Source organism: Peromyscus maniculatus, chromosome 14 (assembly GCF_049852395.1).
Source record: "Peromyscus maniculatus bairdii isolate BWxNUB_F1_BW_parent chromosome 14, HU_Pman_BW_mat_3.1, whole genome shotgun sequence".
Taxonomy (NCBI): Eukaryota; Metazoa; Chordata; class Mammalia; order Rodentia; family Cricetidae; genus Peromyscus; species Peromyscus maniculatus.
In genome coordinates, this window is record NC_134865.1 from 7,776,089 (window position 1) to 7,799,528 (window position 23,440).

Genomic DNA, 23,440 nt, shown 5'->3' on the forward strand with positions numbered 1-23,440 from the left:
GCATCTAGGTTGTTTCCAGGATCTGACTATTACAAATAATGCTGCTATGAACATAGTTGAACATTTATCCTTGTGGTATGATTGAGCATTCCTAGGGTATATGCTCAAAGGTGGTATAGCTTGGTCTTGAGGAAGATTGATTCCCAATTTTCTGAGAAACCACCATAGTGATTTCCAAAGTGCTTGTACAGTTTGCATTCCCATCAGTGTAGGAGTGTTCCCCTTGCTCCACATCCTCTCCAACATAAGCTGTCTTCAGTGTTTTTTTTTTTTTTTATCTTAGCCATTCTGACAGGTATAAGATGGTATCTCGGAGTCATTTTGATTTGCATTTCCCTGATGACTAAGGATGTTGAGCAATTCCTTAAATGTCTTTCAGCCATTTGAGATTCTTCTGTTGAGAATTCTCTGTTTAGCTCTGTAGCCCATTTTTAAATTGGATTGTTAGGTATTTTCTACTCTGGTGATTGGATGGCTGAATACCCTAACTGTCATCATAGAACCCTCATCCAGTGACTGAAGGAAGCAGATGCAGAAATCCACTGTTGGGTCCCAGGCAGAGCTCCAGAAGTCCAATCCATGAGAGAGAGGAGGGATTCTATGAGCAAGATATGTAGATACCATGATTGGAAAAAGTACAGAGACAACTAGCCAAAGTAGTGGAAACACATGAACTGTGGACCAATAGCTGAGGAGCCCCCATGCCCCCATGGTACTGGACTGGGCCTGCTGGATAAGCAGGACATTTGTTTAGTTTGAACTGTTTAGGGGGCCCCCATGCAGTGGGATCAGGACCTGTCCCAGTGCATAAGCTGGCTTTTTGGAGCTTAGTGCCTATGGTAAGAGATAATTTTTTTTTTTTGGTAACAGATAATCTTATAAAGGATTTTAAAGACGTTATAAGATGAAACTATTGAGGAGTCTAAGAAAAATAAGGAAATTGTGTACTATATCCTATACTTTTCAGTATAAAAACATTTAAAATTAACATTTTGTGATTAACAATCATAAAAATGTCAGGCACTGTTGAACTTAAATTGTTTACAGCGAGAGGGATGTATTGTCAGGGAGAGTGCAGCCCTGAGTAAGTAGCATTGCAGCTGGAAGCACCCCACCATGCCCAGGGATGAGTGCAGATGAGCTAACTCAGCACTCTCCAAGGCACAGTGACACTAAAAGCACTTTAAATCTTAAAATTAATTTTCTGTTCTGTGTGTAACTTTAAACTATAAAAAACAAAACTTGAGAAGATGGCGGAGACAAGCAGATGCAGGTAGGCCTGTGGCGGCAGCCCTCGGAGGTGGACGGGCCCGGCGGCGGCCGACGGGGACATTCAGGCCCGGCGGCAGCTGGCGGAGACATTCAGGCCCAGCGGTTGCCCACAGAGGTGGACAGGCCCTGCGGCGGATATAAGCAAACGGAGGTGGACAGGCCCTGCGGTGGAGATAAGTAGACGGAGGTGGACAGGTCTGTGACCTGCGGAGGTGGAGGGGCCCGGTGGCAGCAGCCGACAGGGACATACAGGCCCAGCGGCAACCGGCAGAGACATACAGGCCCGGTGGCAGCCCGCAGAGGTGGATGGGCCCGGCGGTGGTGACAAGCAGAGGTAGCTGGGCCCGTGGTGGCAGCCGGCAGAGACATACAGGCCCGTTGGTGGCCCACAGAGGCAGACAGACCCAGCGGCAGCTGACAGGGACATACAGGCCCGGTGGTTGAGACAAGTGGATGCAGGTGGGCCTGTGGCGGCGGGCCACAGGAGTGGACAGGCCCGGGGACAGAGAGGGGCGGATGCATCTTGGAGCGGGGACGCCCCTGGCCCCAACCCCTGGGGAGGAGGCTATCTCCGTGGGTCGGAACCAGGGCGAGTCTGGGCACTCCGTCTGGGGACAACCCAGGGCCCAACTGCTGATCCTGTGAAAACCAACAACTTGGAGGTGTTGGTGAGACTACCCTGCTCAGCTGAAACCCATCTGGGAGAGGATTCAGATGCCTACAGTTTGAAGTCTGAAGAAACAAGATCAGCTGAGGAGTTGACAAATGAACAAAACGTGACCTGGGAACACAGAAGAAGGCGCTACCCATACACCAAACCAGATCACCAGAATCATGAGTATATAATTCACCGACTGAAATCAGCTGTCCCTGAAGAAACAGCCCAATAGCACCAATTTAACCAAGAACCCCTATTAAACCAAGACTAAAAATTAGAACAAGAGAGGCACTCTCAGACACAGACACCTGCACCGCACAGAGGAAAAGATGAGTAGACGCCAGCGCAAAAATACAGGCAATAACATAAAGACCTATATGGCAACATCAGAACCTAGTGATTCTACACTTGCAAGACCTAAACATACCATGACAGAAGAAACAGAAGAAATCAACCCTAAAAATGACTTTAAGAAGATGATAGAGGCCCTTAAAGAAGAAATAAAACATTCCCTCAATGAGGAAGTAAAAACTTTCCTTAAAGAGGAAATGAAAAACTACCTTAAAGAGGAAATAAAAACTTTCCTTAAAGAGGAAATGAAAAACTCTCTTAAAGAGGAAATAAAAACTTCCCTTAAAGAGGAAATGAAAAACTCCTTTAAAGAGGAAATAAAAAACTCCCTTAAAGAAATGGAAGAAAAAACGAATAAAAAATGGGAAGAAATCAAATCAAGCCAAGAAAAAGCAATTAAACAGATGAAAGAAACATTCCAAGATCTGAAAAATGAATTTGAGACAATAAAGAAAACACATGCTGAGGGAATGCTGGAAATAGAAATCCTGACAAAACAAACCAGAACTACAGAAACAAGCATAACCAACCGATTGCAAGAGATGGAACAGAGAATCTCTGATACTGAAGACACGATAGAGAAAATAGATTCGTCAAAGAAAACACTAAAGACAAAAAAGTCGTAACACAAAACGTCCAGGAAATTTGGGACACCATAAAAAGACCAAACCTAAGAATAATAGGGATAGAAGAAGGAGAAGAATACCAACTCAAAGGCACAGAAAATATATTCAACAAAATCATAGAAGAAAACTTTCCTAACCTAAAGAAAGAAATACCTATGAAGATACAAGAAGCTTACAGAACACCGAATAGGCTGGATCCAAAAAAAAAGTCCCCTCGCCACATAATAATCAAAACACTAAACACACAGAACAAAGAAAAAATATTAAGAGCCGCAAAGGAAAAAGACCAAGTAACATATAAAGGTAAACCCATCAGAATAACACCAGACTACTCAATAGAGACTATGAAAGCTAGAAGATCATGGACAAATCTCATGCAGACACTAAGAGACCACGGATGCCAACCCAGACTATTATACCCAGCAAAACTCTTAATCACCATAGGCGAGGTAAACAAAATATTCCAAGATAAAACCAGATTTAATCAATACCTGTCTACAAACCCAGCCCTACAGAAAGCACTAGAAGGGAAAATTCAACCCAAAGAAGCTAAACACATCCATGAAAAATCAAGCAATAGATAATCCCACACCAACATACACCACAGAAGGACAACACAACACAACCACAAAAAATAACAGGAATTAACAATCACTGGTCATTAATATCCATCAATATCAATAGTCTCAACTCACCTATAAAAAGACATAGGCTAACAGAATGGATAAGAAAACAGAACCCATCCATCTGCTGCATACAAGAAACACACCTTAACTTCAAAGATAGACACTACCTCCGAGTAAAGGGCTGGGAAAAGGCTTTCCAAGCAAATAGACCTAAGAAACAAGCTGGTGTAGCTATCCTAATATCTAGAGAAAAAGGATGTTTCAAAAGAGAAGAATTCTTTTGGCAATGCCTCAGTGGTCCAGGTAACTACCAGAACTCGGAAATCCGCGATGGAGACTAAGGCAGCAGAGATCTAGAGTGGAGTGCTGAGTTCTGGCAAACAGCTGCATCTTTCTTCCAGTAAGTACCTGAACAGGGCTGATGTGAATTATGTACAGTCCAGATTTTAAGAATCATACTCTCTCAGGGATCTCCACAAACTAGTGGGTGTCCTCCCTCACTGCCCCTGTACGGGAGAGGCCTCAAATGACTTTGTCTCTGGTATTCCTCTGGGGACATCTGTGTGAGAAACTGTATGCTCCAGAACCAGCTCTCGTGTCCTTTGGCCAATGCCGGAGTGTGAAATAGTCTAACGTGGGAAACAAAAGATGATCCCAATCGGGAATTGTGACATTTTTTTTTTCTTGGATGATGGTCATGTTCTGTTTTGAAATAACCTCTGTGTATTTCATTTATTTTCTTTTACCTGGCGATCTCTGAGCAGGCTTCAGATTTTGACAGTTGATGAAAGATACGACAAGCATTAATGTGTGGGTGAAAAGCTTGGTGAAATTCTGAGTGAAGTTTTAGTTAAAGTTGGTTGAACTTGGGATTGACTGGGAGGCCAAAGATTTAAAAAGCAGAAGATTCTCTCAAGACACAAGTTGTGTGATAATAGTGGTGTTTTGTGTGTGTGAATGAGAATTTGTAAATGTTGAATTCTAGGCTTCGACAATCATTGTCAGTGCAGATCAAGCTGCAAGTATTTTTTCAAATATCTTAAGTTATATTTTCTTTTTCAGAGCTGCTTCTTATTTGGGGCTACTTTTTTTTTTAATTGAGGTGTAATTCATAAAAGGGTATATTGTTTTGATGAGACTTTTTACAACTGTGGCTGGATGTCTTTCTTTAGTCTTCCAAGAAGGGCCATTTTACTTTTTTAGAGTTACTTTTTAAAGTCATGAGGTCAACAACTTGGACTACTATGCATGTAAGTGCTAATGCAAATTAAAACCCAAGTTGACCTCCAGCAGCAGTTCATTCTATGTTGACAGTGAGAGAACACTTCGCCTGTTAGGATAGTGTTACTTGTGGACTGAAATGCTGAAGAAACCCCTCCTCCTATTTTGTTTTTTGCAAAAATCAAGGTATATTCTAGGGTTTCCTGGTTGACCTCAACAGATAAACTGAGATGATAGTCTTAGTTCAGAAATGATCTGAATGTAGATTTACAGTCTACATGTACATCTGGCTAAGTGAGATCGCTTTCACAGTTCTGCATGTATCCCATCAGCTCCCCATTAGTCACTGAACTCTTAAAACTGGTATTGTAACATTATCACAATATTTTGTGCCAATTTTATAAACTTTACAGTGCAATATGTGTTCCTTTTCTGAGGCAAACCAAAGGTATATTTCTCAAGGTTCTGCTGCTTACAGCAGCGTTGATGGAGGATTTTTTATACATTTGTAATAGATAGAAATAAACCAGAAAGAAAAAAGAAAAAAAAAGTGGTGGAGGAAAAGGTGAACATTGCAAGAATACTCAAAAGGGCTGAGATTTGCAAACGCCAAGAATGGCTTTGCATAGTAAATGGAATAGAACAGCTCTGAACTATAGCTTACTTTTCCTGGTTTGGTCTGACAGAATGATTGAATGCTTTTGTACAAAAATCAGAGCCTTAAAAACAAGGATTTGGTGAGATTGTAAAATGGTGTGCCACTTTGGCAAAACAGTTTGGTGGTTGGTCAAAATGCGAAACATTGTTACTTTGTTACTCAACAATTCTACCCTTAGGAATATATCCTCAAACTACTGAAAATGTGCACCTATGAAACATGTACATGAAAGTTTACAGCAGTGTGTTGCTAATAGTAAAAAAGTTAAAACAACTCAAATAGCTATCAAATACTGGAGAGAAATAAAATGTGGCTTATTCATACAATAGAATATTATTAAGATATAAAAATGAATGAGAAACTGACAGATTAAATGACTTTGGTGAACCTTCATAATTTCATTTGTAGATCTTTCCATTTCTAATTTATAAATACATTTGGGGTTATAAATTATTAATTATAAATGTACTGCCTCCTGTCAACATTGTATACTTCTATTTGATGATTTCTGTGTCAAACATTATATGGAAATGTTTCCAAGTATTTTCTGTATTAACTGTGAATGAATAGAACAAAATAAATTGCCTGTGATGGAAAAAAAAAACTTGAAACTCTTTCTCAGGGCTATGAAGTCATATTTTTCTCTGTAGCCCTGGCCAGTTGGAAAATTTTCCCCTGCAGTGTCTCTAAGAAAAAGTTGTTTTTTATCTCTAGATCTCGGTTAACTATTCCCTGCTACAAAATTTCAGGACACAACATAAAGAACAGTTAGTAGTTTGAATTTTGAGTCTTCAAATTAGATGCTTGTATCATAAACCTGAGATTAGGAATTTGTGCAGAGCATTTATTGCTGTCCTATGTTATCACCAGACCTACTAAGAGAAACTGGTATAGCACTTAAGTTGCTTTGCACCCTTAACCTTGGTTCCACAAATCAGACACCTGGCTGTATATCCTTGTGAAATGGACTTCTTTTCCTGGGAACAGTTTATCTTAAAAACCATTAGCAAGTCACCTGGTCTAATCTAAACTTACTTTGAAGCTTTAAATCAACTAATGGTGTACAGCTGTCTTAACAGCTGTGGAAAAATCAACTATTTTCCTATATCAACCTGATCTGTGATGTATAATAGCTTTTTAATGAAAGTCAATAGGCCCCGACTGTATCAAAATTATATAGCATCTTCCTGGTAATCCACAGATAAATGCCCATTAGATTGAGATGTAATAATGGGATAAACACACTACAAAGCAGGGAGGGGTGGACTTGCCATAAATAAATACATCATATCAAATACCAGAGAAAAGCATGTAGCAGCAATAGTGTGAAATCACAGCATAAACAAAAGATATTCTGGAGTCTATATTCTTATAACCTTGAATAAGGTATTTCCACCAGAGTGTTGAACTTCTGGTGATCTGACATCTGATATTAATTGTCATCTGCTGTACTTATTTCATGACTCCTGGCATGGATATTAGTTGCTGAGTAAATTAAAGCAAGTTGCAATCTTTGTAAATAAGGTGGGTAGGTAGGGAATAGAGGGCAGAGATGGATCTCCTAATAACAGAGAAATAGAATGGATAGTTATAGATGAACAAGCAGCACAGGGAAGGGAGTTTAAAGGGAAGAGAGAAAAAAGAAGGGAAAGGGAGGTAGTACATGGGGGGGTGAAGCTATACCTAAAGCGCATTTCAGGGGTCACATGAAAAATTAACACACTAGAAGCTTCCTAACATATATACTTGTATGATGTCAAACTAAATTAGATTGCCCAATAGTGAGGTGGGTGTCGGAGCCCCAACTGTGCATCTATTGTCACATAATGAAGCCTCGATGTCCCAGAATGTGTGACACCCAATTAAGCTTTGGCCAAAGGGGTCCCATGTAGACATCCTGACTATTGTCGAGGGTGTTTGCTGTTCTTCATACCCTGACATTAAGGCCTTATTGGCAAAGACAACAGCTACACATCTCACTGAACATGGAGAAGTCAAGATGATTCCTACCTAGAGCCTTCACCCCTACTGGTTAGTGTTCAGGATACTGGAAAGTACTCTTCACAACCAAAGGAGAACGTTAAACAACTCAGCTACAAAACCTTTGGTCAAGATAGTGACCTGCATGCAAGATTGTGCTGGTGCAATAATGGCACAGAGTTGGAGGAAGTATCTCATGAATACCTGATTGGATTTAAGGCCTGTTCCATCACATGCAACTCATCCCTAATCCCACTCAACTCATCAAGAACCTGTGACCAGATAGGCCAGGGACAAAACAGAAAACCAAATATCAAAGTTCTTCAAAAAGAACATTACTACATCCCTTCTGAAGCGCTGTAATAATAAAATAACTAACATCATTCTGCTGTAAACATAGATTGGTGCCTTGCTCACCCATCATTAGAGAAACCTCTTTCTACAGTAGACAAGAAAAAGTACACAGAGACCAACAGCTGGGCAACGGGCAGAGAGGAAGATACCTTGAAATATTCATTCACTCCTAAGTGGGATGTCTTCATCAAATTTCTTCCCTTAAGGCTCAGGGAATCCCATGTAAGAGGAGGCAGAAAGATTGTAAGGGCCAGAGTAGAAAATGGACACCAAGGAAACAAGCCCCTGTAAACAGAGCTGGTCTGACACTCATAAGAACTCACATAGACTCCGGCAGCATGCACAGGATCTGTATGAATCTGCACCACATGGGGCTCTAGCACTGAGAGGGGATATGGACACAACCACCCTTATCTAATCCAGAAGCTATCTCCAAGAGATATAGGCAAATGAAAACTTAGTTTTCTCCAATAAAGTCTCATTTGGCATACCACTCTTAAGGGCACATCCCATGTACAGTAGAAGATGGCTAACACAAAACTAACTCAATGGCTTCCTTGGAAGTCTTTTGTATCATAATGTTTTGTCAGGCATTTTTTTGCTTTTTGTTAACCTTACAGGTCCTTTTCATATGTGTTATAGCTTCTGGTTTTATGTTTTTATGGGGTTACTCTGTGTGTGTCTCTTTGTCTATTATGTGTTTCTTGTTCTTTTTCTTTTGATGTTTTTCTGCTTATTGTTTTGTTCCATTCTGCTTTTGTTTTATCTTATCTTATTTTATTGCTCTACATTAGATACCTGCTTGTTTTCTAGGGATTGACTGAAAACACATGGCTCTATAAGGAACAGGAAGTGGGGAGGATCTCAGAGGAGTTGGGGGAAGAGAAATAGTAATTCGAATATTTTGTATGAAAATAATTTTCAATAAAAGAAAAATTGGAAAAAAAAACTAATCACATCACTGTTGTATCTATATTACAGCTAAATACTATTAACAGTTTAAAAAAAGTAAGAAGATTAAAATATGCTTTCGAACAGTGGAAGAACTATAGTACCTGGAATGTCTCAGATTCAGAATTGAAATTGATTGCCTAGCTTGCTAATTTTCCTTGGATACTTGATGAAAATAATGAAAATCAATGCAAAGAAACAACAGAGTCCTGCTGCTGACACTGGCTGGAGATTTTAAACAAAGGGTTGCTCAGTTTTGTTTTTGTTGTTGTTTTTGGAGGGACTGTGATTGTGGCATTAAGGACCCTTTGACTGATGGCACCTATTAGAGACCAGATACACTACTTTCTTTATCTAAGTGAAAACAAATGTACTTGAGCAAGGAAGGAACAAATAGGAGACTGAGGCTCACATATGTGAGGGAAGCCTCACAGTAGTATCCTTCCTGAGAGTGCAGATGCCAGTAACAGCCACAGTGATGAGTATAGATCAGATCACAAGGCCACTAGGCTCATAGCTCTTCCAAGATTTGGGTGAAATAATCACTGTCTGTATCCACAAAAAGAGAATCCAAAAAATACAGATCCATAGCATTTTAGAAATCATTAGTTGTATAATTCACAACAGCAATTAACTTGTTGACCTAGTCTTCTTTTGTGATTGAACAATGAAAAAATATCCTATTTTAGATTGATCAGTTTGAAATTATACACACACACACATATACATATGTGATATATATATATGTACATATATATATATATATATATATATAGAGAGAGAGAGAGAGAGAGATAAAACTTTTGATGCTCATTTCTTTTAATGTTAGAGAATTGCAACCTGAATCAATGCAATAATTAAGTATAAACCATTTTTCAGGTACATTTTGAGGAAAAATGAATAAAATATTATCACTTGAGAAAATAAAACATAAATATAAATCATGTATTTATTTAAAGACAATTATCATACATATACATATATATGTTCTAAATTGTAACTCTTCATCTCATTTCCTCATTTCTCTGTGCCTGGTACTCTAAAATCTACTTCTATTGTGTATAAATTTGTTTATTTTAGAAACTTTATTAAAGAGGAGTCATTTAGCATATTCTGTGAGTCTGTCTCATTTTATGTAACATAACATGACATGTTTGAGGTCCATTCATGCCATACTGTAAAATTATCAAAATTTAATTTTCATTCTTTTTGTTAAAAATGCACCTCTATTAATAATACTACATTTCCATTATGTTATTGCAAACACTTCTAATTTTTGGTCTGAGTAGTGGTCATACACATTTACTAAAGAAACGGTCCTTCAGATTATTTGTATATGTACCTAGCAATAAGTGGTTGGGTTATTTAGGAATTCTGCATGAAATTTATCATTTTCTTGTGAAGAACAACAAAGCCACTTTCTGAAAGTTTCCTTTGTTACATTCTCGCTAGCTCTGCACAAATATTTCAGTATCTTTGTTTTTTTTACTACACTTTTTAATGTTCATTTACCTTCCATTTTCTTGGAGACATGTTTTTCATTTTCTTTGTGTATTTTGAACTTGTTTGCTCTAAGAGTCCCCTATATCTTCTGGATATTGTTCCTTTATATGAGAGTTAATTGGCAAGCATTTCCTCTTGATATGTGCTTTCCTTTTTTCTCAGTTTGTGTTTATACATTCACAAATTGTACCATGATGTCCAAATATTTTTGATTGTTTATTTTTGGGGGGTGGACTGTGTTTTTTATGTGATATTGAAAGAGCAATGCCAATTTAATATTGCGATGCAATTTGTTTTTATTTTCTTTAAACATATCATAGTTTTGCTTCTTCCATTTAGGCCACAGGTCCATATTATTGAATTAATTTTCACATGGTAGTATGTAAAGATCTAACTTTATTTTGTACATTATGATCCAACTTCACCTTTATATTTGTTAAAGATACTGAACTGAATTAACTTAGTGCTTGCTCCATATAAGAGAGTATATTGATGAATATTCTAATTTATTTAATTCATCTCTATACTGATCAATATAGTAATACAGCATCTTAAGTTCCTATATTTTATAATACATTTGAAATCATGAAATGTCAATTTTCTAGGGTTGTTTCTTCTTTTGAAAAATATGCTAGCTTTTGATAGTCTTAAATTTTATAATAGAATATGATACAGTTTGTGTGTGTGTGTGTGTGTGTGTGTGTGTGTGTGTGTGTGTGTGTGTTTCAAGTGGTGTTGAATACTGGTAAGGATATTATTTTAGTAAATTGAGATTACACCAATTTAAGTCTGGGAAGACAAGATGTCTTTCATTTAGCTATGTCTACTATTAAAGTTGATACCTCAGGATTTAATATGTGTGTCTTTTTCTTCTGTACAGGCTGGAATGAAGCAAGCCATTCATATCATGAGTTATAATGTACTGATCTTAGAATGTGGAATTATTTGGAGATTCGATCTACAATAGTCATCGCAGTTAATTAAGAACAACTTGAAGAAATAGAGAAAGACTGAGACTCAAAAACAGAGATGCACAGAGGAAAGGCATGACAGAGCACATCAAGAGAGGCAGCCAGCTGTTAGGCAAGGGGAGAATTTTCACATGAAGTCAATCCAATCCACCTTTCCATCTTTGCCATTTAACCTTGTGATAGGTCATACAACACACCATTGTGATTGTCCAGGAAAAGTTTTATTATGTGTGTCTGTGTGTATGTGAACACACATGGGTCTGTTTGTGTGGGTCACTGTGCATCAGGGAAATAACAGACCTTCACTGTGACTACACAATAGGTAGTGACACAGAATGGCAGGTACTAGCGAGGTTCCCAGCACTTATTTCATGCATCTTACAGTTATTTTCTAAAATTTAATTTTTTCTGTAATTTTTATTTAATATTGTTCTATAGATTTAATAGCTATAAAAATGATACTTTTAAAAAAGTGAATCAGTATGTGAATAACTTTTTTAAATTTGTTCTTCAACAATTTCAATCATGTAACTCTACTAACTCCTTCCCAAAACTGTCAAATTCCCTTCTCCCCAAGTCCTTTTTTCACAGTAATGACTTTTTGTTTTGCTATGTAAACAGTTCACTAGACATTGTTTGAAATTGAAATAAATATTCTCAAAATAACAGAGTTACATTAAAATATATACTGGTTTTTAAAGTAAGATCTTAAAGCAAGCAATGTACTGCATGCCCCTCATCTGGCAGTAGATACACTGAAATTGAACATGTTGCAAACAACAATGTTTAAGGTTTCTTAAAGTTATTGATAATGGGAGTTCTCAGATTAGACATTGAAATAGTTTCCATTTATTTTGAAGGCAAGAAAATATATCTGAATGATTTAAATTCAACTCAGCCTAAAAATTTCCATACAAATGACTATTCACATATCATATTAAATTATTAATAACATGATATTAATACATCAAATTAATATATTCCATTCAGGATGATCTTGGGTTATTGTTGGATAATAAATAAGAAATGGATATTTGTTCAATCCAATTCCCATTGGGGATATCCACAGTAAGTAAAACATCTCATTTCATAATTGACTCATTTAAGAGAATCTTTAGTTCTACAGTGCTGAGATAGCCTCTGAAAAAAATTCAGTGGCTTTCAAGAAAGACATATTATTTTAATTCTATGTATGCAGTGTGAAGAAATAGGCTTTGCATTTTTCTCTTTAATTACTTTTTGTTGAGTTTTGCTTGAACTTAAGGACAAGGGATCATAAATAAATCCACATTCTTAATTTTTCCAAGCAGTTATTTGTAAGTAACTTGATGTTAGAGTTTGCTTTAATTTTCTAGATTTAAAAACCCCAGGACAATAAATTAAAACAATCTTAATTAGAAAGCATTTCAAGTGAGAACATTATATGAGATAGATTGTGAAGTTTAAAAGTAGACTTAACAACATGAAATAAGAAAAGTTGTAAAATTGGATAGATGACTTGAACATGTTATTTAGCTGTTCTAAAACACAAATATGTGCCGGGTGTTGGTGGCGTACACCGTTAATCCCAGCACTCGGGAGGCAGAGCCAGGCGGATCTCTGTGAGTTCGAGGCCAGCCTGGGCTACCAAGTGAGCTCCAGGAAAGGTGCAAAGCTAGACAGAGAAACCCTGTCTCAAAAAACCAAAAAAAAAAAAAAAAAAAAAAAAACACAAATATGTTTAAAATCTTAGTTCATGATCTAAATATATTTAAGAATCAAACTAAATTATCACACAAAAGCACTCTGATATTTATGATTCAAAATATTTTTAATCTATAAGAATTTTATATATGTATACAATGAGATATTACTATATACAATGAACACTTCCCTCTTCCAACTTCCTGTATGCCTCCCAAGCCTGGCCTGCTCCCAACCTAATGTGATCTCCTCCTCTTCCCTCCTCTTATTATCTTTCTTCTGCTTTGGTAACCCACTAAGTCTAGTGAGTGCTGCTCTCATGTCAACGTGTGTGAGGTTATCTACTGGACTATTGGAAATTTGCCAGGGACCATACCCTCCAACAATGATTCTCCTATCTGCATGAATTATCAATGGCTAACAGTTCCTCCATATAAGATTGGGTCATGAGAACACAGACACCCTATATTTAAGAATTGTAGTGTGTTAGATCATGCATAGATCTTTTACAGGCAACCACAAGCTGCCATGATGCGTTCATGACTATGAGAGGTCAGGAGATCCAGACCAGAGCCATGACGGGTTTCTGATAGCCCTGCCAGGGACTAGGCCTTAGTTTCAGTTTATGGAACTGGCTGGAGCTGAGCAAGCAGGTCTTGGAATACCACAACTCAGGGGCATCCAATCAGCAGGCTCCCCACAGCCTTCTGCTGGCTCAGCAGATCCCCCTCCTTCTAGACTTCTGCTAGCTAAAGATAGCTTTTCTTAAGCTCCAGCCAACAAGCCCTTAATCACTACAACTTCCAGCCAATCAGCTACCAGTCTAATCTTTCCTCCAACAATCAACACCAGATTAATCCCTTTTCCCTTGAATTCCCCTAACTCTGCTTAAAGGGAGCTTGCAACCTTCTTTGGGGATTGCCATTTGCTACCTCAACATATTGGAAATAAAGAACACTCCTGTTGATTGCATGCATGATTGGTGGTCTTTTATGGGACTTCTCTCAGACCCTAACAATTACAATAGCCATGTTAGTCCGAAAGGCAATGTACCACTTCCTATCCTCCAACTCTAATTCTTTTTGCCTTTTCTTCCGTGATGTTCCCAAACACTTGAAAGAGGATGAGGGGTTTATGAAGATGTTTCAATTAAAGCTGAAGCTTTCATCTCTTCTTCACATCATTTTATTTATCGGATTTGCAAATCTATTCTTTTTGAAATTATTCATCAAATGTTCTAGACAATAACATATTCTAAATAAAACAAAGCGAAACAGGATAAAATATGTGTTAGACAATGAAGAGCAATAGTAGCTTTCTGAATTTGAAATTTTGCAAATGTTGGAATGTGAAGTTTTCTTTCAGAGAAGTGATACAACTGGCCTTGTCCATCTGAATCATGTAACAAATTTATTTAAGGCTAAATGTCAACAAGCTTACTGGGCTGCTTCTCTGGGTTGTGACCTTCAGGCTTTGATAGTTGGGTTCTATTCTTTGTCTTCTGTGTAGTGTTCAATGGATCTGAAAGTGAATATAAACTGAAACTTACTTCATCACGTCTTCCCAGTTCCAACAATAATGTTTTTAAGTTCTCTCTTCTGGATGCTATCCTTTGCTACTTAGTCACTTTAGCCCCCAAAAAGTACTGGTTGGCCATCTTCCTCAAGATTGTGGCTGCAGTTTTCCAAGCTTTTATTTCTCATTTGGTGAGAAATATTTCATAAACATCTTGAGAGAAGATGAGATACCATAAAGAAGTTAATCTATAAAACTACGTAAGATGTGAATTCTTACATGACAAGAGTTGAAAGAATATAGAACCTGAAGATATATTGTGGAAAAAAAAATTGAGAAAATTAAGTCTGCAGAAGGACCACATGAAGTGGGCATTTTGTAAACCAAGTAGTGCTCCTGAGGACTTATTAATATCTGTTGCTGTGTGCAGCCTCCAAGAAGTTTGAATGTGGTTAAAGATTAGTTCAGAAGTGTGTTCATGGAAATAGGAGCAGATCTCCTTAAAAAGTGTTTCTGATTGTTTTGTTTTAATCAACTAAAATATTTCTGTGTACACTAAAAGGGAAATACAAAGTAAGTTACTTGCCAAATGCAGGAGAGTCTCTAGAGCAGAGATAATTGTTAAATGTTTAAGTTATGAGGTATAAATACTTTTAATATTGAGAATTTCTGCTTTCATTCTCTTTTATAATATTCATAAAAAATTACAAGCCCATAAAAGATAAGTAAGTTTCAGTAATTCAAGAGAAATAAACTCCCTTTCACACGTGTTCCATATTTACTAGTCTAGATATCTGTATATACTTACTTTTCTGTAATATTGAAGGTGATTTTTAAGAAACTTTCAATTTTAGTCTTCAGGTTTCAGCATGTATCTTAAAAGAATATGATATCCCTTCTACATAACGGGAAACACTTTGAAAATCACATTCAATAAAACTAATAACATCAAAATATAATTTAATAATAGGTCATATTCAGTTCTGTCAAGAACCCTAAAAATGTAAATTTTACAGAATTTTTTTTTCTTTTTTAAATTTTTTATTAGGGAATACATTTATTAATTTTACATGCCAAACACAGATCCACTCTCTTCCTTCCTTCTGCCTCTCCAGCCTTCCCCCTCAACCCAATACCCATTCTCTCCCCCAACAAGGTATGGCCTCCCGTAGGTAGTCAGCAGAGCCTGATGCATTCAGTAGAGGCAGGTCCAAGACCTTCCCCCTCCCTCAAGGCTGTGCATGGTGTCCCACCATAAGTAGTGGGCTCTAAAAAGCCAGGTCATGCACCAGGGATGGGTCCTGATCCTATTGCCATGGGGACCCTTAAGCAGATCAAGCTACACAACTATCTCGCTATGCACAGGGCCTAGTCCAGTCCCATTGAGGCTCCATAGCTGTTGGTCTACAGTTCATGAGTTCCCACTAGTTTAGATTGGTTGTCCAGGTTGGTTTCGTCATCATGATCTTGATGGCCCTTGCTCATAGAATCCCTCTTCTCTCTTTTGAACTGGAATCCTGTATCTCAGCCTGGTGCTGGCTGTGAATCTCTGCATCTGCTTCCATCAGTTACTGAATGAAGGCTCTATAAGTTAGGGTATTCACCAATCTGATTACTGGTCCAAGCGGATCAAAGACCTAAACATAATTCCAGTTATACTGAATCTGATAGAAGAGAAAGCAGGAAGTAGACTTGAATGTATTGGCCCAGGAAACAACTTCCTAAATACAACATCAGTAGCACAAACACTGAGAGCAACAATTAATAAATGGGACCACCTGAAACTGAGAAGCTTCTGTAAGGAAAAGGACACAGTAAATAAGCCTACTGAATGGGAAAAGAACTTCACCAACTCTACATCAGACAGAGGGCTGATCTCCAAAATGTATAAAGAATTTAAGAAACTAGACATCAAAATACTGATCAATCCAATTAGAAATTTTTTCTCAGTAAAAACCCAGTTATGTATTATTCATATAGTTTAAGGGACTATTTGTTGTTTTTGTTTCTTTATAAAATCTAAATGAAGAAAATAAAATGAACCACGTCCACACATAAAAACAGAGTCACAAACACAACAAAGAGGACTCAAAGAAGTGGTTTCTAAAGTTGGCTTCAAGGGAATCCTTCATGAGTGCTGTGGAAGTGGAAGGTTTAATTTGACAAATTTATCATGATCAGCTGCTGACATGATACTATTCTCAATGCCATTATTAGGGTCCATGAATCACCCCACTGTAGTCAGAAGTTTTGCTGTGTCCCTGCTGGGTGGCGGTTGGGACAAATCTATCCCACTTGCATACCCCAAGTTAATATACAGAGGCTTATATTAATTATAACTGCTCAGCCATTAGATCAGACTTATTACTCACTAGCTCTTACACTTAAGGTAACCCATAATTCTTATCTATGTTTAGCCATGTGGTTTGGTATCTTCTCTCAGCACATCTTGCTTCCTCTGTGTCTGGCTGGTTACTCCTGACTTAGCCTTTCTCTTCCCAGAATTCTCCTTGTCTGCTTACTCGCCTATACTTTCTGCCAGGCTACTGGCCAATCAGCATTTTATTAAGCCAGTGTACAAGGGCATTATCCCACAGCATTTCCCCTTTTCCTTGTAATCAAAAAGGAAGGTTTTAACTTTAACATAGTAAAATTACATATAATAGAAGTTATCAGGCAATAATTACAGTTACAATATCCACTCTATTTGTATTTCACAACATTAAAGAACATATTCTATCTATCATATATTTGTAAGTCTAAAGTTTCATAAAAAATCCATCTTTTATTATAAGCAAGGAAAATTATAATTATAACTTTTTAGTCTTCAACTACATAAAAGAACCCAGAAGAATAGATTACCTAAGTAAGCAGGAAACACATTGTAAGCAACTCCAAATTTGAAAACAAAAGAGAGAGTTGCCTGCCGGGACAGTAAGCCAAAGTTCCTCTGCAACATTGAGGCATCTGTATCAGGATCTGCCCTTTCCTGATTGGCCAGCTCTAACCTGCCAGAACTGGCCAGGCTGCGGGGCTTCAGAGCAGTCCAGGGAGGAAGCCACAGTTCCATCCTCACTGGGAAATAGGGAATTGGCAAACAGGAAGTACAGGTCTGGGGGCTAGTGCCAAAGGCTGGGACTGAGGCAAGCTGCAGAGGCAGGTTGGAGTCAGACCCCCAGCTCCGCACCCACACTCATCAAGGGGACCCTGTCTCGCCACGGGTTGGCCCTGGTTCTGTGTTGCTTCCTTGCCCAGGGTGCCATCTCACCAATTTATTAAATTTGAACTTTCAATGATCTATTTTGAAGGGCAGAAAATTAAAAGTATGTTCAAGTGAAGACATTGTATTATAAAAGAGGAAGACAATTGTTAAATAAAAATTGTAAGAAATCATGTAGGGCCATGTGTAGAGGTGACTCTAAAAAATGCTGCAGAGAGTATAGAATAACTCTCAGCGATTAGGACAGCTAACTACTGAGAAAATGACAACTATCATCCTTAAATGAAAAAAGCCAAAGTAGAATAGGATAAAGACTATGGATATGATTTATCTTTATATCCTGGGGAGAAAGGAAATTAGCTGCCTAAAATGATCACATGGGATAATATAAGACAATTCTTCATAAAGTATCACTGATAAGCACAGTAATAGTAGTATTGCTAATGAGGAAAAAATGTCTCACTTAAAGTTCTACAAGTTGTCTGTACTAATTAAAGCACCATTGTTTTGTTTTACACTTTATCTAAAGAAATGTCTCACAGTATCTCTGGTTTTAAAAGAAAGTTTAAAGAAGACACCACAGATATCACTGTGAAAGGCATGGAGGACATTTAGAAAATCAGCACCTACATTAAATTCTTGGTAAGCATAAAATTAACTTATAAAATAAACTACAACAGTCTCCATCAAGAGACTTGCTAGCACATGAAACAAGTAAGATTCAGTTTGCAACCCCAGAAACAAAAGGAGCAACGTGTGTGCACCAAAAGAAACCAAGAGAAACCGTAGCTGGAGTTTTCTCCAGTCCTGTCTGACCCACGGTCAGGACAAATCTCTCTCACCCACCAGTCCCGCAACTGCTCAGACCACCCAAGTAAACACACAGAGACTCATAATGCTTACAAACTATATGGCCATGGCAGGCTTCTTGTTATCTAGTTCTTCTATCTTAAATTAACCCATTTCTATTAAACTATACTTTGCCATGTGGCTTGTGGCTTACTGGTACTTTACATCCCATTCCTCATTGTGGTGGCTGACAGAGTCTCTTCCTGTCTTCCTGTTCCACCAATTCTCCTCTTTGCTAGTCCTGCCTATATTTCCAGCCTGGCTATTGGCCAATTAGTGTTTTATTTATGAATCTATCATAGCAATACATTCACAGCATAGAGAACATCCCACAACAAGAAACAGAAAAAGAAATTGTAATTCAGATTGCTACACAGCTAATGAATCATATATATTATATACATTACTACATATAATATAAACATTAGTACACTGTATATTATTCTTACATATATTATATGCATACACACAAATATATATATGTACATATACATATATATTACTATTTATTAAAATACCATTAAATGGGAGTATACTACTTATAATTGTATAAAAAAGTATAAAAAAATTAGAAAGAAATATAAAGGAAACAGTGTAATGTCACATGCCTATGATCCTAGAACTTGACATACTGGTGCAGTAGGATAACAAGTTAGAAGCTGGTCTAGGCTACACAGTAAGACTCTGAATTTAAATAGAAGAAGCTATATGTCTCTTATATATGCATTTTTGAAACATATATGGGGAAAGACTGTAAATAAGTAGAAAAATAGATTAATACAAGTATAAAATGAAAACACTAAATATAAATATGCGTGCAAATGCATGAAATATTTCAATTTAAAAATTTCCAAAACAAATCCCAAAGGTGTCTATTAATCATTTTCTTTTATTTAAAAGTATTGTCAACCAAAATGAAAAGAGAAATTATAAGTAGCTAGTCTTAATCATTTACATATATGCATATATATAAAATCTCAATTCATATACAACACAAAAATGAATTTACTTGCATATATGTGTGTCTAATTCTTACATGTTTATAGTTGTATACTAGGCACATATTTTGTGGGGCTTGGGATAATTTTTTTATAATAAATTATCTCTGAATCTGAATATTTTTATGTTTTAAATTATATTTTGTGTGCATCTGTATAAGTATGTGTGACTATATGGTACAAGTATGTGGATACCCACAAGGACCATAGGAAGTGTAAAATCTCATGGAGTTCAAGTTACAAGCAGTTGAGTGTCAAATGTCTTGGGTGAAACAATTGAACTCAGGTACTCTAGTAGATCATTTGGCAATATTATACACTGAACTCTCTCTCTAGGCCATGAATATTTTTTGTAAGTAATTTATATGTAGCACGAATCTTAAAGTTCTTATTTATAAAAACAAATCTGGAGCCAGGTATTGGGGTGAATACTGGAAGATCAAAGAAGCAGAACAAGCCACAGCTACCTCACCTTGCCAGTTCCTCAGCTGGTCCTGTTTCTTCAGACTGGAAGCTTCTGAGTCCTCATCCAAAATGGATCTCAGCTGAACTGTGCTGCGCAAAGCCTCAAAGCTTAACCAGCCAAATGCTTCTAGTTTCTGGTCTCTATGCCTTATATATCCCTCACTCCCTGGGATTAAAGGCTCACTTCTTGGGATTAAAGGCATGTGTCACCATGCCTGGCTGTTTCCAATGTGGCCTTGAACGCACAGAGATCCAGAGGGATTTCTACCTCTGGAATGCTAGGATTAAAGGTGTGAGTGCCACCATTTTCTAGCCTTTGTGTCTAGTGTCTGTTCTGTCTCTGACCCCAGATAAGTTAATTAGGGTGCACAATATTTTGGGGAACATAATACCACCACATTTATAGGTTAGTGTTTCTATACTGTTTATTTTTCCTTATACTGGAAATTTGCAACAAATGTTTTTTTTTTTGTTTCTATAATTAGTACATTACATTACTACGACTTACCATGACTTCATGAGTAATAGCAGTTGTTAATATTAATTTCTAATTTGTGTTATTGGCACACAAAAATAGTTTATGTGAATATCTATTTTCAGAAAGAATAACAATATAGATAGATTTCTAGTAAAATTTTAAAACATTAGTGAATTCCAAACTCAAGTGAAAAAACATTAGTGAATTCCAAACTCAAGTAAATTTTATTTGAAGAAAAATATGCCCAAGGAATAATAAGGACATAGGAGATTAGGGAAGCTGTGAGAAAAAGGCATAAATGCCACTGATGGTGCTTGAAAAAAACCACATGGAATCCTATTATTTTATGTTTACTCAGATACATACATGCATATGTACACACACACACACACACACACACACACACACACACACACACACACACACAAAGTTTAAATGCTATTATCCTACACAGGCAACAGTGCTGTTAGATGTCTTATGGTCACATTAAAATCCAACTGCCAAGTATACACTATGCTGACCAAGCGGAGTCACAGTGACTCCCATATCAATTCAGGCTATTGTCCTCGCTCTTGATTGCCTGCCAGAACATTATGGTAGGAATCTATTTCTGAAGATAGCACAGGCTTGGTTCTTAGGACATGCAGAAGTCAATCTGGATTGACACAGAAGCTTGGGGATTTCTGGTTAGCTTTCCCAGGGCCAGAAGGTACCATGCAGGATGTTGGGGGAGAAAAGTCATCAACTTTCCAGATGTAAAGCACATGAGTTCTAATAAAAAAAAAATAGTTTGCCAAGATATTCCCACAGTGCAAAGGTGACATGAATGCTGAGACAATAACCAACAGATTTGTAACCAGATTTCAGGCTCACTCAAAAGGGGAGAGCTTATCTGGTAAAGCAAAGCTCACCAAGAACTTACGTCTAGAGAGGTCACCGACACTAGGGAATAACTTACTACTATTATTTTACTAAACGAATATAGCATCAAACTTCCTTCTCACTACTTATCCTTGGATCCACAGAGCATTAAAATTCTCAGTCCATATCAGACAAACCTATTTTTGAACTGGATATTTGTAAACACAGAGACTCACACATGGTCAAAGTACAGAGAGTACTTTCATTTGTTTGGTTTTAAAGAAAAATACACCTAATATATATTTGCACTACGCTGTAGGATATGAAATTAAACACACAAAGAAGCAACTCAGGGTAGTTTCATACAGTATGTGAATTTACATCTGTTTAAGTAGTTCTTTGTAAAAAGTGCTATAATAACAAAGCACATTTATAAAGAGCTCTTAGTAGAGAAATGATAAGACAAATTTATGAGGAACACAACATAACTAGCAAATTTGTGCCTCAACTGGACATATAGGAGTTAAAAATCCCAGGAGCCCCATCCCTGAACTTGTTAGTTTCTGGCACTATGTTTTTTCCTTCCTCATCCTCCTTGAAAAGTACTTCTCAATCAAGCTTAACAAGGCCTTGTGTACAGATTCCATTCCATGGCTCTGTAGAGCTTCAATTTTGTTTCAGCCTCCACACTCTTCAATCACTTTACTGAGTTTCTCAGTCTCATTAAGTTTCTCAGCAATGTGAAAGATGGCATCAATATTAACCACAATAATTTTGACTTCTTTTGCACTTAAGAGGCTCACCAAATTTCCTTTATGCCACAATGAACAAGGTGCACAATCCCTTTAAACATTCCACCACTTGCATAGTTGGTTACAGATCATATAGTTTTCTTCTGTGTCTTAGAGTCTGTCTTAGACGGGGCACCAATGAAAAATGGGCCTAAGTCCTGGTTTACAACTTGCTTATCTCGTCCTGACACCACTCTGTGATATTTCACATTATCCATATGGCCTTCTTCTGATTGTTAGTTTTGGAGTTTGTTAGCAGGCTGGGGAAGACTGCAAGTGCTCATGTGTCTACCATGATATGAATCTGTTTATCAGTCCTAGTGACAAGATTCCAATGGATGTAAGTGCAGAAGTTACAGGTGTCAATTTAGCATCTCCTAAAACTTCACAAGTTGAGCATAACTTCAGTCTTTCTATTTCAGTGCACTCATCTGAATCATCAGCCAGGTAGGAAACAGCTCTGCATTAATATTCTAGTGCGTCTGTGTCATTGCGATGCAGAAGAACTATAGTAGAAAGGATTTGTTCAACGGTTTCTAAGGTACTACAGGATTCTTGTTTCAACACAGGTTTAAAAGTGTCTAGGTAAAATTATGTAAGTAACCAAGGGCCAAGGACAGCAGCAGGTCAGAAATTGCAAGAAGTGCCAACAGCATCATATTTGATAACTTAGTTTTAGAAAACTGAATTATCACCTGCAATATTTACAGCTTGCTTGCTGATGTGAGGATGCAGTCATGCCAAGAGAGAAATGAGTGCTTAGATTGTACCTCCATCCAGTACAGCCTTGGTCTCTTCAAATATTCCAAAAACAATGTTAGTGAGCACCCGAGCAGATTCAAATTGAATGGGATTACAATCAGCTCTGCTCAAGAAGGACACAAATTTTGATACCCAACCAGCCTGGAAGATGTTGTCTAGAGGAGGCTGCTTATCTCTGGAAAGCAATTTCTGAGCAGCTTGAGTAGTTTGGAACTGGCTTTATGTATTTTTGCTGGTTATGCCTTTAACAATGTCATCAAAAGACCAACTTACAGTGCCCTGATTGTTATGGTTTTTCTGCAGTGGAGAAATAGCATCATTCGGAAACGTGCCAATATTTCTCCTTTTCAGCATCTGGTCATCATTCTTAGCTTTCCTTGGTTCCACATTAACTTCAGTGGAATTAAATACAGTGGAATGCTCTGTCATAAGTGGCACTTGGATGTTCTGCTACCTCCCCTCAGGGATCAGAAAGCATCTTAGAAAAAAAGGGAAGAAAGATCATAAGAGATAGAACTTGGGGAAATTCTGCAAAGCAGTATCCTCTGGACATGACAGAACCATGGTGTTCATGGAATCACACATCTGTGGTATCCTTCACAAGATCAAGCCAGTCACCCTTTGAGCATGAGTGGTAGTGGATGGAA

General features: G+C 37.4%; 1 pseudogene; it reads right to left on the reverse strand.

Annotated features, from left to right (window-relative positions):
- Positions 1-21,744: 21,744 nt before the first annotated feature.
- LOC102912910 (importin subunit alpha-1 pseudogene) lies at positions 21,745-23,222 on the reverse strand (annotated as a pseudogene).
- Between the last annotated feature and the right edge of the window lie 218 nt (positions 23,223-23,440).